The sequence below is a fragment of the Schistocerca piceifrons genome, chromosome 4 (genome assembly GCF_021461385.2).
Source record: "Schistocerca piceifrons isolate TAMUIC-IGC-003096 chromosome 4, iqSchPice1.1, whole genome shotgun sequence".
In the NCBI taxonomy this organism is placed as follows: domain Eukaryota; kingdom Metazoa; phylum Arthropoda; class Insecta; order Orthoptera; family Acrididae; genus Schistocerca; species Schistocerca piceifrons.
The window spans coordinates 111,846,692-111,859,283 of NC_060141.1; the positions used below are offsets into that span (position 1 = coordinate 111,846,692).

Genomic DNA, 12,592 nt, shown 5'->3' on the forward strand with positions numbered 1-12,592 from the left:
ACACACCGTCAGGTAGTTTGCAGAGTATGGATGTAGATGTAGATGTAGGGCAAAATTCAGTTGTGTAACAGATCGTTTATACGAACTATTTAAAAAAAACGCACAAAAGTTTTTGATTTTGTGTGATAAAAGTAATATACTACAGGCGTTGTTTAGTGGAATTAAATTAACAAAGAGGATTTAATGAACAGTTAAATAATTGAAAAAGTAATTATTACATAACTTAAATTAAAAATTTCAAATTATTTGCGCCTTAAATCTCGGGCTAAACTGAGGGGTCCAGAGTTACAGAATAGTCACCTCCTTAGTTAAGGTTTAACTGAAGACATTGAAATATCTCGAAAATTAAAAGATCTTATGATTAACGAACAATCTTACTGGAAGACCATCTTCAGCTGAGCGGCGCTTGGGGGCCCCAGCACAGTTGCGACACCTGCGGATGGGCTTATGACAACCCGAAACCGGTCGTGATAATAAAAGAAATTTACAACCGAAGCGGTATTTTCAACCTCTACTGTTATGATTAAAATTTGTTTTACTCGAAGGGTGACATCCAATGATACCACACTCGGTTCCCCACCTAGTCCCGTCCAGCTCTAAAATATTCGATGGGGAACCCCGTTTGTTGCCACAGATTACGATTCTACGGCAAATTCTACATACGTTTTGTCTGAAGCATTTTCTTCGTTTCTCCTCAGATTGCGCTGTAATCGTATGAATAGAAATCAATCGTAATTTACGACATGCTGCTCAATGGCCCTTGAAAACCAATGGCATATTGCTCGTGGTCGTGCGGTAGCGTTCTCGCTTCCCACGCCCGGGTTCCCAGGTTCGATTCCCGGCGGGGTCAAGGATTTTCTCTGCCTCGTGATGACTGGGTGTTGTGTGCTGTCCTTAGGTTAGTTAGGTTTAAGTAGTTCTAAGTTCTAGGGGACTGATGACCATAGATGTTAAGTCCCATAGTGCTCAGAGCCATTTGAACCTATCCAATGGCATATTGGACCCCACCTCCATGCTGCGGGGGTTGTATAGGCCATTATTTCTTAACTTTGTATTCCTCCGACATAACAAACAAGGGACTACTCGACGCGCCACTGCGGCAGTGGGTCGAGTCGAACGGTACTCTACTTTTCCAATTGGAATAAGGGTTCAAATGTAGTACCGCCAACTTCAATACACTTCGTGATCAGATTTTCAAATAACCGTACGTACACAGGACAGAAGCCTATCTGCGCATGTGTCAGCACAGGCATTTGTGGTACGGTTTACAATATCTTCATGACCTGTTGGCATTGGCTGATACATCTTACCTCTTAAATACCGCCAAAGAAGGAAATGTGGCGACGTCACATCAGGCAACGTAGCGGGCCAATTAATACGACCACCTCTGCCGATCCTCATACCAGAGTAAACACGGTCTAATACCTCCCGTGCTTCAATTGCGTAATGCGCTAGGCAACCGTAATGCTGAAGCAACGTATGTTGTTGAACGTCCAGGACAACAGCTTGCTATAGTATTGGTACTTCCTGTTCCAAAAAGGTTGGTCCACCCAACGTGTCACCGTTTGTTCCCCATGACGCTACATCATACGTTAACCGATCAAGGACGTTGATGGTCAACGTACCGTCACCACTGGGGACTGTCTATACTCCAGTAATGCATGTTATGCCGGCTAAGGCTACCATGGTTTGCGAATGTAGACTCGTCGGAAAATAGTACCTCGACAAAGATCATCGGGGTCGTTTGTATTTGTTGACGTGCTCAATCACAAAACACTGCCCGGTAATGGAAATCGTCGCCATGAAGTTTTTTTGATGCAGTGACAGGAATTATGGATGACACGATGATGCAGTATCGCGACAATATTAACTACGGACATACCACAATTTCGGTGTAATTTCCGGGCTCTTATCCGTAGGTTGTGGTGCAGTGCCGCTAGTACAGTTGTTTCACGAGCTTCCCCTGTAACACGTTTGCTTCGTTTCCTTTTGCCGGTCTGTACACCGTCAGCAGATACAAAGGTGTTCACTACCTAGTAAAGGAACGAACGAGAGTGAGCTTTCTCTGGAAAACGCTCGGCATACAAGGAACGAGCAACCTCACCTGAAACTTCCTGGCAGATTAAAACTGTCTGCCGGGCCGAGACTCGAACTCGGGACCTTTGCCTTTCGCGGGCAAGTGCTCTACCAACTGAGCTACTCAAGCACGACTCACGCCTCGTTCTCATAGCTTTACTTCTGCAAGTACCTCGTCTGTTGTGAGGACGGGGCGAGAGTCGTGCTTGGGTAGCTCAGTTGGTTGCCGGCACGGTAACTCAGCGTGTTCGGTCAGAGGGTTAGCTGCCCTCTGTAACAAAAAAACTGAGTAAATGGATCAACAACGAACTGAAACGGGCGTCTTGCGACGTCCGCACCGAACAGACGAACGAACAAAATGAGGTTAAACAAAAAAAAAAAGAAAAATAAAGTTGGTAGAGCACTTGCCCACGAAAGACAAAGGTCCCGAGTTCGAGTCTCGGCCCGCCATACCGTTTTAATCTGTCAGGAAGTTTCATACCAGCGCACACTCCGCTACAGAGTGAAAATCTCATTCTAGTAACCTCAAAAAATGGCTCTGAGCACTAGGGGTCTTAACTGCTGTGGTCATCAGTCCCCTAGAACTTGGAACTACTTAACCCTAACTAACCTAAGGACATCACACACATCCATGCCCGAGGCAGGATTCGAACCTGCGACCGTAGCTGTCACGCGGCTCCAAACTGTAGCGCCCAGAACCGCACGGCCACTTCGGCGGCTTTCTAGTACCCTCACTTTTTCTCCTAAATTCACCGTAATTCAGGATCATTTCACTTGTTTCTTCCGTGGTTGCTACATTCATCGTCCACTTGTACGTCTGTTGTCCAAATGATTAGGTAGGGGAGCAGGTAATAAACACTACGTCAGTACTGTAATAATTAGAGATGCTATCTCTTATTCGTCTAGTGGCCGTGCGGATCTAGGCCCTACAGTCTGGAACCGAGCGACCGCTACAGTCGCAGGTTCGAATCCTGCCTCGGGCATGGATGTGTGTGATGTCCTTAGGTTAGTTAGGTTTAATTAGTTCTAAGTTCTAGGCGACTGATGACCGCAGAAGTTAAGTCGCATAGTGCTCAGAGCCATTTTTTTCTTATTCGTCTGCATGATATGTGAGCTCCGGTGGCAGTATACTGCCTGTTATGATACGCCGTAGTTCGCTACACGGTCGTGGTGGCACGCTGAGTGCTCCTATGTTCGATATGTCGGAGGAATACGACGTTGCGAGTGGCGTTTCCTATTACAAATTATAAAATGCTTGCCTGCCTGCCCTCGCAGCGTGGAGGTGGGGTACCACGTGCCATTGGCTATTCAGGGACCATTGACTAGCATGCCGTAAATTACTGCGATTACACCGCCATCTGTGGCGGAAAGAAGACAGTGCTTCAGACAAAACGTATGCAGAATGAGATTTTCACTCTGCAGCGGAGTGTGCGCTGATATGAAACTTCCTGGCAGATTAAAACTTTGTGCCAGACCGAAACTCGAGCACGGGACCTTTGTCTTTCGCGAGCAAGTGCTCTACCAACTGAGCTACCCAAGCACGACTCACGCTCTTCGTCACAGATTTATTTCTGCCAGTTCTTCGTCTCATACTTTCCCAACTTTACAGAAGCTCTCCTGCGAATTTTGCAGAACTAGTACTCCTGAAAGAAAGGATATTGCGGAAACATGGCTTAGTCACAGCCTGGGGGATGTATCCAGAATGAGAAAGCCGTGAGGACGGGGCGTGAGTCGTGCTTGGGTAGCTCAGTTGGTAGAGCGTTTGCCCGCGAAAGGCAAAGGTCCCAAGTTCGATTATCATTCCGGCACACAGTTTTAATCTGCCAGGAGGTTTAATATCAGCGTTATGGACTTGTAAAATGACCAACAGAGGATTACGGAATGGTGCAGGCACTGACAGTTGAATGTAACGTGAATGAATGTAGCATGCTGCGCTGATATCCAGAGCATAAGCGAAATGACCACATACAAGAAAGAGTAGGAAAACAAATGCCAGACTGAGATTCACACCAATAATGTTAAGAAAATGTAAATCGTACACAAAAAAGTGCCTTACAAAGCGCTTGTTCATCGATTATTGACTGTTGTTCATCATGCGGACCCTTATCAAGTAGAACTGATATGAGAGATAGATGAGATCCCACATGAGCGACGTCTTTATTCAAGGGATCGTTTAAGCGGCATGACAGTTTTATTGAGATTATCAACAAACTCCAGAGGCCCACGCTGCAAGAAAGGCATTCTGATTTAAGGGACGGCTTGCTATTGAAAGTTCGAGAGAGCACTATCCGGGAAAAGCCGAACAACATATAATCTCCTCCCACATACATCTCGCGAAATGACCACGGTGAGAAAATTCTAGAAATTACAGCTAATAAAAAGGCTTACCGATAGTGATTCCTCCAACTTGCCATTCGCGAGTGGAACAGGGATAGGGGATCAACATTCGAACGTGGTAGCACTACAGCAACGGTTACAGAATATCATGTGTAATAGATAGTTGACTCATGTCGGCATGTAGCTGCTAAAATGATCTGGTATTTTATGACATTGGTTTTTCAGACGCGACAAGCCCTTGATTCTAGAGGCCTTAACTTTTACATATGTACGACGTACAGACTGTTGTCGACACATTTAATGTTGGGATTGCATTACTGAGTTACGGATAACGTGAAGTTAGTTTCCTGTCCTTCTGACGAAGACGGGTTTAAATCCGTTGAAACTATGGTAAATGTTAAATGAAAACTAACATCTATTGCAACTGGTTGATTGTCTATTACACCTGAAGAGGGAGCCAGTTTGTGTTACCAGAAATGTATTCTGCCACACACCTTCAGGTGGCTTGCGGTGTGTTGATGTGATGTAGGGGCAACGTGTGGGACAATTTATGCCTATTTAGTTGGGGCTAGTTGCTATTGTGTAACAACCTGCCCCGTTTCACGAGCTTATTTTCCTTATGAAGGCTACAGGAGAAATTTCAAAAAGAGTACAGAGGTACAGCGGCAAAAGAAACTAACTGCGAAGCAGCAAAAGCGCTAATGTCAGATTATAAGATATTGGTAAAAACAAAACTGACACATTGCAGCCGGCCGGAGTGGCCGAGCGATTCTAGGCGCTACAGTCGAACCACGCGACCGCTACGGTCGCAGGTTCAAATCCTGCCTCGGGCATTGATGTGTGTGATGTCTTTAGGTTAGTTAAGTTTAAGTAGTTCTAAGCTCTAGGGGACTGATGACCTCAGAAGTTAAGTACCATAGTGCTCAGAGCCATTTGAACCATTCTGACAAATTGCATGTAAGAGAAAAACAATAATAAATTATGCAAAATTATAACATTTTTGATCAATACTTAATAGGCTACACTATGTTTAACAACTTATGCTACACACTGTGACGACATGCCCCGTTTTGAGCCAAATTGTTACAGTAAGGAAGACAGGAAACAATGCCAATTCAGTGATATTCCTGATAGCTGAGGCAAGGGAAGAACTAGGCCGTTAATCTACAATAATGGTAATCCATTCTGAGATATTTAGCCTTATAATAGTTATAAAAACTTGTTGTGGAAAAACTAGTGAAATAAATTGAAACAACTAGTCCTGGTCTCCCCTATTTTAAAACTATGCGGGACAAAGACTCAATGTACCCTCAAAGAAAAAGTCGCTTGTTTTCAGGTCAGATGACCTGGCAGGTCAAAAGCAATGAACAAGATCTAGCTGTCTACCTCTTCCAAAATAACATGGAGAATTGGTGGTGATAACGCCGCGCCTGAAGATAAAAGTTAGGCGGGATGCCGTGATGCATGAAAATGAAATTGTTGGAATCTCCATGAAGTTGAGGAATCAACAAATTTGACAGCATGTCCAGGTATGACGTTCCAGTCACAGTTGCCTCCCCAAAAAAAGAAAGTCACAAACTTTGTGAACAGAAACGGCACAAAATACATACAGTGTCGGTAAGTCCTTTGATGTTCGATGAAGAAGTCAGGATTTTGTACCCACCAAATTCTTACACTATGGTGGTCTACTTTACCCAGTGTATGAAACGTTGATTCGTCCGAAAAAAATGAGTCGTTCGAAAAAAGTGTCCTCTGCCGTTTCCTTCAAAACTGAAACGCAAAATTCGTTACTTATCTTATAGTCCTCCTCGTGAACAGGCCATGAAGGCCCAAAGGTTCCGATCGGCCGCCGGGTCATCCTCAGACGACAGGCGTCACTGGTTGCGGATATGGAGGGGCATGTGGTCATTAATGTTAATACTAAAATTAAGTCTACAACCACAGAAAACACAAGGTCCGTCGACTTTGCTGCAGTAGCAGCAACACTCTGAACTGGCATGCGGTTCTTCTTGTCTCCAGCTGTTGTGGCGAACTCTATGTTCTCGATCGTTTTATAGACTGTCTGTTTAGAACGGCGACAAAATCTCCTGTAAGGCATCGTGGCGGCGTTCAATGCAGTTGCCTGTGCAGCAGCAGCAGCGCGAATGAGCCTCTGCGCGGCTCTCGCTCGCTTATATAGTGTATGCGGTAGCTTGGACTTAGAAAATTTTCACAGTGCCAGCGGGAGCGTTATCCCGGACGCGCATGCTGGGTGTTTTGAGTATGTGCGTCCCGCTGGCGCGCCGCCACGATTGCGTAAGCCAGCTGCAGCTTCGAGAGGTCACCAAGGTCAAGCGATAAGCCTATTAATAGAACAAAACTGTTGCCTCCTTGAGCCCCCCGGTTCGTGATGTACCCATGTCCGGTTAATGGCTGACGCTACAGATCGATTTACATAATGATCAATTTATTTATGAAAATACGAAGTACAGTCACCAACAAACTTAACAAATTCACATACTCCTTTACCTGTAACCCAAATGAGTACAGACTCATTTACAGATATTTTTCTTTTATTACGAGTATACAAAGAAGTCGAAATATAAGCTGATTTACCAAAGTCTTTATTTGCTCTTCCGGCCGTATGTCAGTTTCCGAGACCGGAGCCGCTACTTCTCAATCATGTAGCTTCTCTTTTTGCCTCACAAGGGCTGAGTGCACCCCGCTTGCCAACAGCAGTCGACTGACCGGATAGTCACCCATCCAAGTGCTAGCCCAGCCCGACAGCGCTTAACTTCGGTGATCTGACGGGAACCGGTGTTACCACTGCGGCAAGGCCGTTGGGTCTCTTACAGTCGCCGGGACGAAATTGCAATGCTGCAGCAGTTGCGGCTTATAAGTCTTCATAAGCAGGTGTCGTTTCAGAAGACGCCACACCGTCGTTTGAGGAAGCTGAAGTTCCTAGCCTGCCGCATCGTGGACTTCAGGGGCTCCCTATGAACGCATCTCGGATACGCTCGACATTTTGATGAGACGTGCATGGCCGACCACTGGCCTTCCCTTGACATCTGCAACCAACTTCCAAGATCTGTCTATGCGAGTCACAAATCTGCCTTTGCAGAGGCGGCTTCTTGCTGAATCAGCGTCGCAATGCACGCTGCTCTCGAACAATGGATTGACTTCGCGGAAGTTCAGAAACACAAAATGATTTCTCTGATGTTATATTCGTCATACACAAAAACAACAGGATAGCTATTTCAAAACTTTAAACCTTCCTCTCATCAGTGATATACGCAATGTATATCTGTCTCTTATAGTTTGTCATTAATGAACAATTGAAATGTATCCTCTCTTTTTGAATCACCCGATTCATAATTAAGTTTGTACGGAACTCCCAGAGCTCGAGCGCTACTCGCACTTTCCATGTTTTCTTTCTGCTCTGGGACACAGTTTTAATCTAACAGGAAGTTTCAGATTAGCGAACACGCCGCTGTAGAATGGAAATTCTTTCTGGGAACAATACCGCAGGCTGTACATAAGCCTTTTCTCCGTAATATACTTTGTTCCAGGGAGTGTTAGACATGCTAGGTACGCCGTAAAAGGTTTGTGAAGTGGGAGAAATGTTCTGTTTGATGAAGTAAGGCTGTGATGGCGGGTCGTGGATTGTACTTGGAGAGGTCAGTCAGTAGAGCACTTTCACGTGAAAAAGCCAAGTTTCCAGTTTTTTGTCTGCCAGGAAGTTTCAAATCAATCCATATTACGCTGGTGTGTGTGCAGCAGTTCGGTAGAATTCTCTGTGCTTCTCTCTCACATCAAAAGTTTTGCGCATCAGTTCTCCATTTAGACAAGTTTATGGGGAAAATATCAGGAGTGGTTAGGTGAGGTACACTTGTACCACAGAATACGGGCTGCGTGGACCTTATTTCCGTACCAGAATGTATTTAAACGGATTCTCAGTGCGTTGTCGCTCGTTCTAATGGAGTGATTTTTCAACTTGTTGCGACTGTCAAGCACTATGATGAAAAGCAGTGATTCTGAAAGAGACTATGTACGTTTTGATCAGAGGCCCCCGTAATGTTCAGTGTTCTTAAAAAACCGAGCGAGGTGGCGCTGTAGTTAGCATACTGGACTCGCATTCTGGAGGACAACGGTTCAAACCCGAGTCTGGCCATCCTTATTTAGGTTTTTCGCGAATTACCTAAATCGCTTCAGTCAAATGCCGGAATGAGTTCTTTGAAGTGGCAAGGCCGACTTCCTTACCAATCGTTCCCTAATCTGATGGGACCGATGACCTCGCAGTTTGGTACCCCCCCCTCCCTCCCTCCCTCCCTCCCCCCCCAAATCAACCAACCAACCAACCTTAAGAAAAACAATGTTATTTCTGTGTGCCACAACTTGCGATTCAAGAAGGATCCTACTTTCCTACCTTCAGTGTGCGTCTATTTCTTTCTTTGAAATGTCACATAGTGTTAGGCGCACAAGGTAAGATATTTCACGGGGCACATTTGTTGCTGTGGACATAGAGTACTGAGGATGAGAAAGGTCGTTTCTCGTGTAAGTACCCTTTAATTCTTGTTGTGCACATTAGGCTTTCAGATGCACAAGCACTCAACGGCACAGTTTCAAACTATATTGGACGACCGATTGCAACATGCATACATCGCTGTCATCTCACGACCAAGGTATGTGGCAATTGGTAGGAAGACGCAGTACCCTGGCATACCCATAGAGCGATCTCAGAGTAGTTCAATTAAATGGACGAGTTGTTCTCCTCGACACAGCTCAGACACGTGCACAATGTTTAATTACCCATTCTGACGCCCGAACACACAGGCCATTTGTTCTGCAAATCGGGTGCTGTGGCCATGGAATCAGTAAATTGTCTCTCTTATCCACAGCAAAGCGCTTAGAAGTGGTTCTGAAAACTGCCATGATAGATATATGCGCATAGTATATAACGGAAGATGAAAAAGCAGAGGCGTACGAACGTAGAATATAAGTACAGACAGACTTTAGCTCTTATCGTTTGCTGTAGAGAAACAACGCCCGAGTGATAGAACTATACGTCAGGTGGATTTAAAATGTTACGAGTCCAGTGATGTGCTAGCCAGGTTCTCAACTACAATTCGAGCGGTATTTCTTTCATTCAGCAAACAGTTGCGATATCAGCGTATGGCACTAATAACAGTTGGTTTTGCTTCTCAGAGTAAGTGCTCTGTGCAGTTATTGCATTACTATGTAACATTTTTACAGCTGTCCGGTTATCAAATACTACTGTCGTAAATTGGTGTGACTGCATGTGGTAAATTTATTTTCTGTACTGCAACATGTATACACGGCAGTCTCTGTTTTTATTTACATTGGAAAATAACAAGCAGTACCAAGATATAGTTCGCGTTGCATATAAAACTTTTGTCCGGGCTTATCAAACAACTACATCTGTTTCCCCCCCCCCCCCCCCCCCCTCGAACAATATGAACCAATACTGCATTCATCACGGAACACACAGTTCAGACATCCTACACATAGGTGATTAGTCACATATATTGGGGAAATAATGTTCTTGTAAAGATAAAGGTGTCATTGATAGCAATGTATTGTGTGTACACACGGCTAAATAATGACTTCTATGTTTATGTAATGTCTTCCATGTTTATGTAAAATGGTATCACAGAAACCACTAAAAGCTACTGTAATGTGTTTTCATTCATGCACAACTAGTTTTGATGAAGCTGCCATCCTGGAGTACAGATTAGGTTAACATAATTATTTATTTGCCACCAAGGAATCATTCTATAGAATGGTGTAGTGTTAACAAGTTTGTTTGCGTGACCATGCTCCGTAGCAAGCACAGATATAGTTGTTTTGTAAATAAAACCGCCTTTACTCGCTTTAAATTAATTTACTTTTCCCAGGCGCGTTTCGCCTTTGTCTGGCTCTAAGGCATGTTGAGTGGGATAGTCTGCTGTGACCTGCGTTTCCTCTCATCTGGTCTGGAGGTCGCCCTACCCTCTGTTTCCAAAACATAAGCGCAATTTTGTATTCTGAACTTTTTAACACTGTTCACCATGTTTTTCCTTCTTTTGGTGGTGTACTATTATTCTTTTGCGACTAGATATAGCTATTTGTTCGAACACGGTGCTTTTAACAACGTGAATATTGCAAAGAATAGGCGGTTTTGTTTACAAAACAAGCGTTAATTCATAACTTGAAAATGCTCACTAGACCAAAGCTGGTCGTCAGTGAGTAAATAAACGTTACAAAAGCTTGTGGTGGTTCACCTCATACCATTCTGTAAATAACAATATCTCTCAAGGAATCGAGAAATTTAAAAAGCATCGTTTCAAAATAGGGGAGACCAGGACTAGCTGTCACAATTTTTTTCAATGATTTTTCTACAACATTTTATAGCCATTATAAGGCTAAAATATCTCAGAATTTATTACCATTATTGCAGATTCACTGCCTTAGTTTTTCCCTTACGCTCCGCTATCAGGAATATCACTGTATTGGCATGTTTCCTGTCTTCCTTACTGAAACAATTTGCCTCAAAACGGGGCATTTCGTCACAGTGTGTAGCATAAGTTGTTAAACATAGTGTATCCTATTAAGTATTGATCAAAAATGTTATAATTTTGCATAATTTATTGTTCTTTTTTTCTCTTACAATTTGTCAGTTTTGTTTTTACCAATATCTCATAATCTGACATTAGCCCTTTTGCTGCTTCGCAATTAGTTTCTTTTGGCGTTGTACCTCTGTATTCTTTCTGTAATTTCTCCTATTGCCTTCATACGTAAAATAAGCTCGTGACACGGGGCAGGTTGTTACACAATAGCAACTAGCCCCAACTAAATAGGCATAAATTGTCCCACACATTGCCACTACATCATATCAACACTCCGCAAGCCACCTGACGGTGTGTGGCAGAGGACATTTCTGGCAACACAAACTGGCTCCCTCTTCAGGTGTAATAGACAATCAACCAGTTGCAATAAATGGTGGTTTTCATTTAACATTTACCATAGTTTCAACGGATTTAAACCCGTCTTCGTCAGAAGGACAGGAAACTAACTTCACGTTATCCATGATTCAGTAATGCAATCCCAACATTAAACATGTTGGCAACTGTCTGCAGGTCGTCCAAATGTAAAAGTTAAGGCCTCTAGAATCAAGGGCTTGTCGCGTCAGAAAAACCAATGTCATAAAATACCAGATCATTTTAGCAGCTACATGTCGGCACGAGTCAACTATCTATTACACCTGATATTCTGTAACCGTTGCTGTTGTGCTACCACGTTCGAATGTTGATCCCCTTTCCCTGTTCCACTCGCGAGTGGCAAGTTGGAGGAATCACTATCGGTAAGCCTTTTTATTAGCTGTAATTTCTAGAATTTTCTCACCGTGGTCATTTCGCGAGATGTATGCGGGAGGAGATTATATGTTGTCCGGCTTTTCCAGGAAAGTACTCTCTCGAACTTTCAGTAGTAAGCCGTCCCTTAAATCACAATGCCTTTCTTGCAGCGTGTGCCACTGGAGTTCGTTGATAATCTCAATAAAGCTGTCATGCCGATTAAATGATTACTTGAATAAAGGCGTCGCTCATGTTGGATCTCATCTGTCTCTTATATCAGTTCGACTTGAAAAGGGTCCGCATGATGAACAATACTCAATAATCGATGAACAAGCGCTTTGTAAGCCACTTTTTTGTGTATGAGTTATATTTCCTTAAGATTATTGCTATGAATCTGTCTGGCACCTGTTTTTCCTACTGTTTCTTGTATGTGGTCATTTCACTTATGCTCTGGATATCTGCGCAGTATGCTACATTCATTCACGTCACATGCAACCCTCAGTGCCTGCACCATTCAGTAATCTTCTGTTGGTCATTTTGCAAGTCCTTAACGTCTTCTAACGTTGCTACTTTCTGAACATACAACCGCATCATCTGTGAACAGTCTTTAAGAGCATCCAACGCTGATCATTAATACACATAATAAAGAGAAACGGTTCTATCACTACTCTTCGGGATACTCCAGAAATGAGCTTTACATTTGCCCATTATGTGCTGTTAAGAGCGACGTGTTGCGTTCTATCTGCAAGTGAGGCTTGAATCTAGTTGCAAATCTGGTCCGACACTAGATAATATCGATTTTGACTCAGTATATGGTAGTATAGGATGGTGTCGCCTTCCTGAAGTCA

General features: G+C 43.7%; 1 protein-coding gene and 1 pseudogene across 1 annotated transcript in view; both read right to left on the minus strand.

Annotated features, from left to right (window-relative positions):
• Positions 1 to 12,592, minus strand: part of LOC124795640 (hemicentin-2-like) — a 729,491-nt gene that overhangs the window by 661,797 nt on the left and 55,102 nt on the right. The window lies entirely within an intron of this gene.
• Positions 7,120 to 7,237, minus strand: LOC124796532 (annotated as a pseudogene).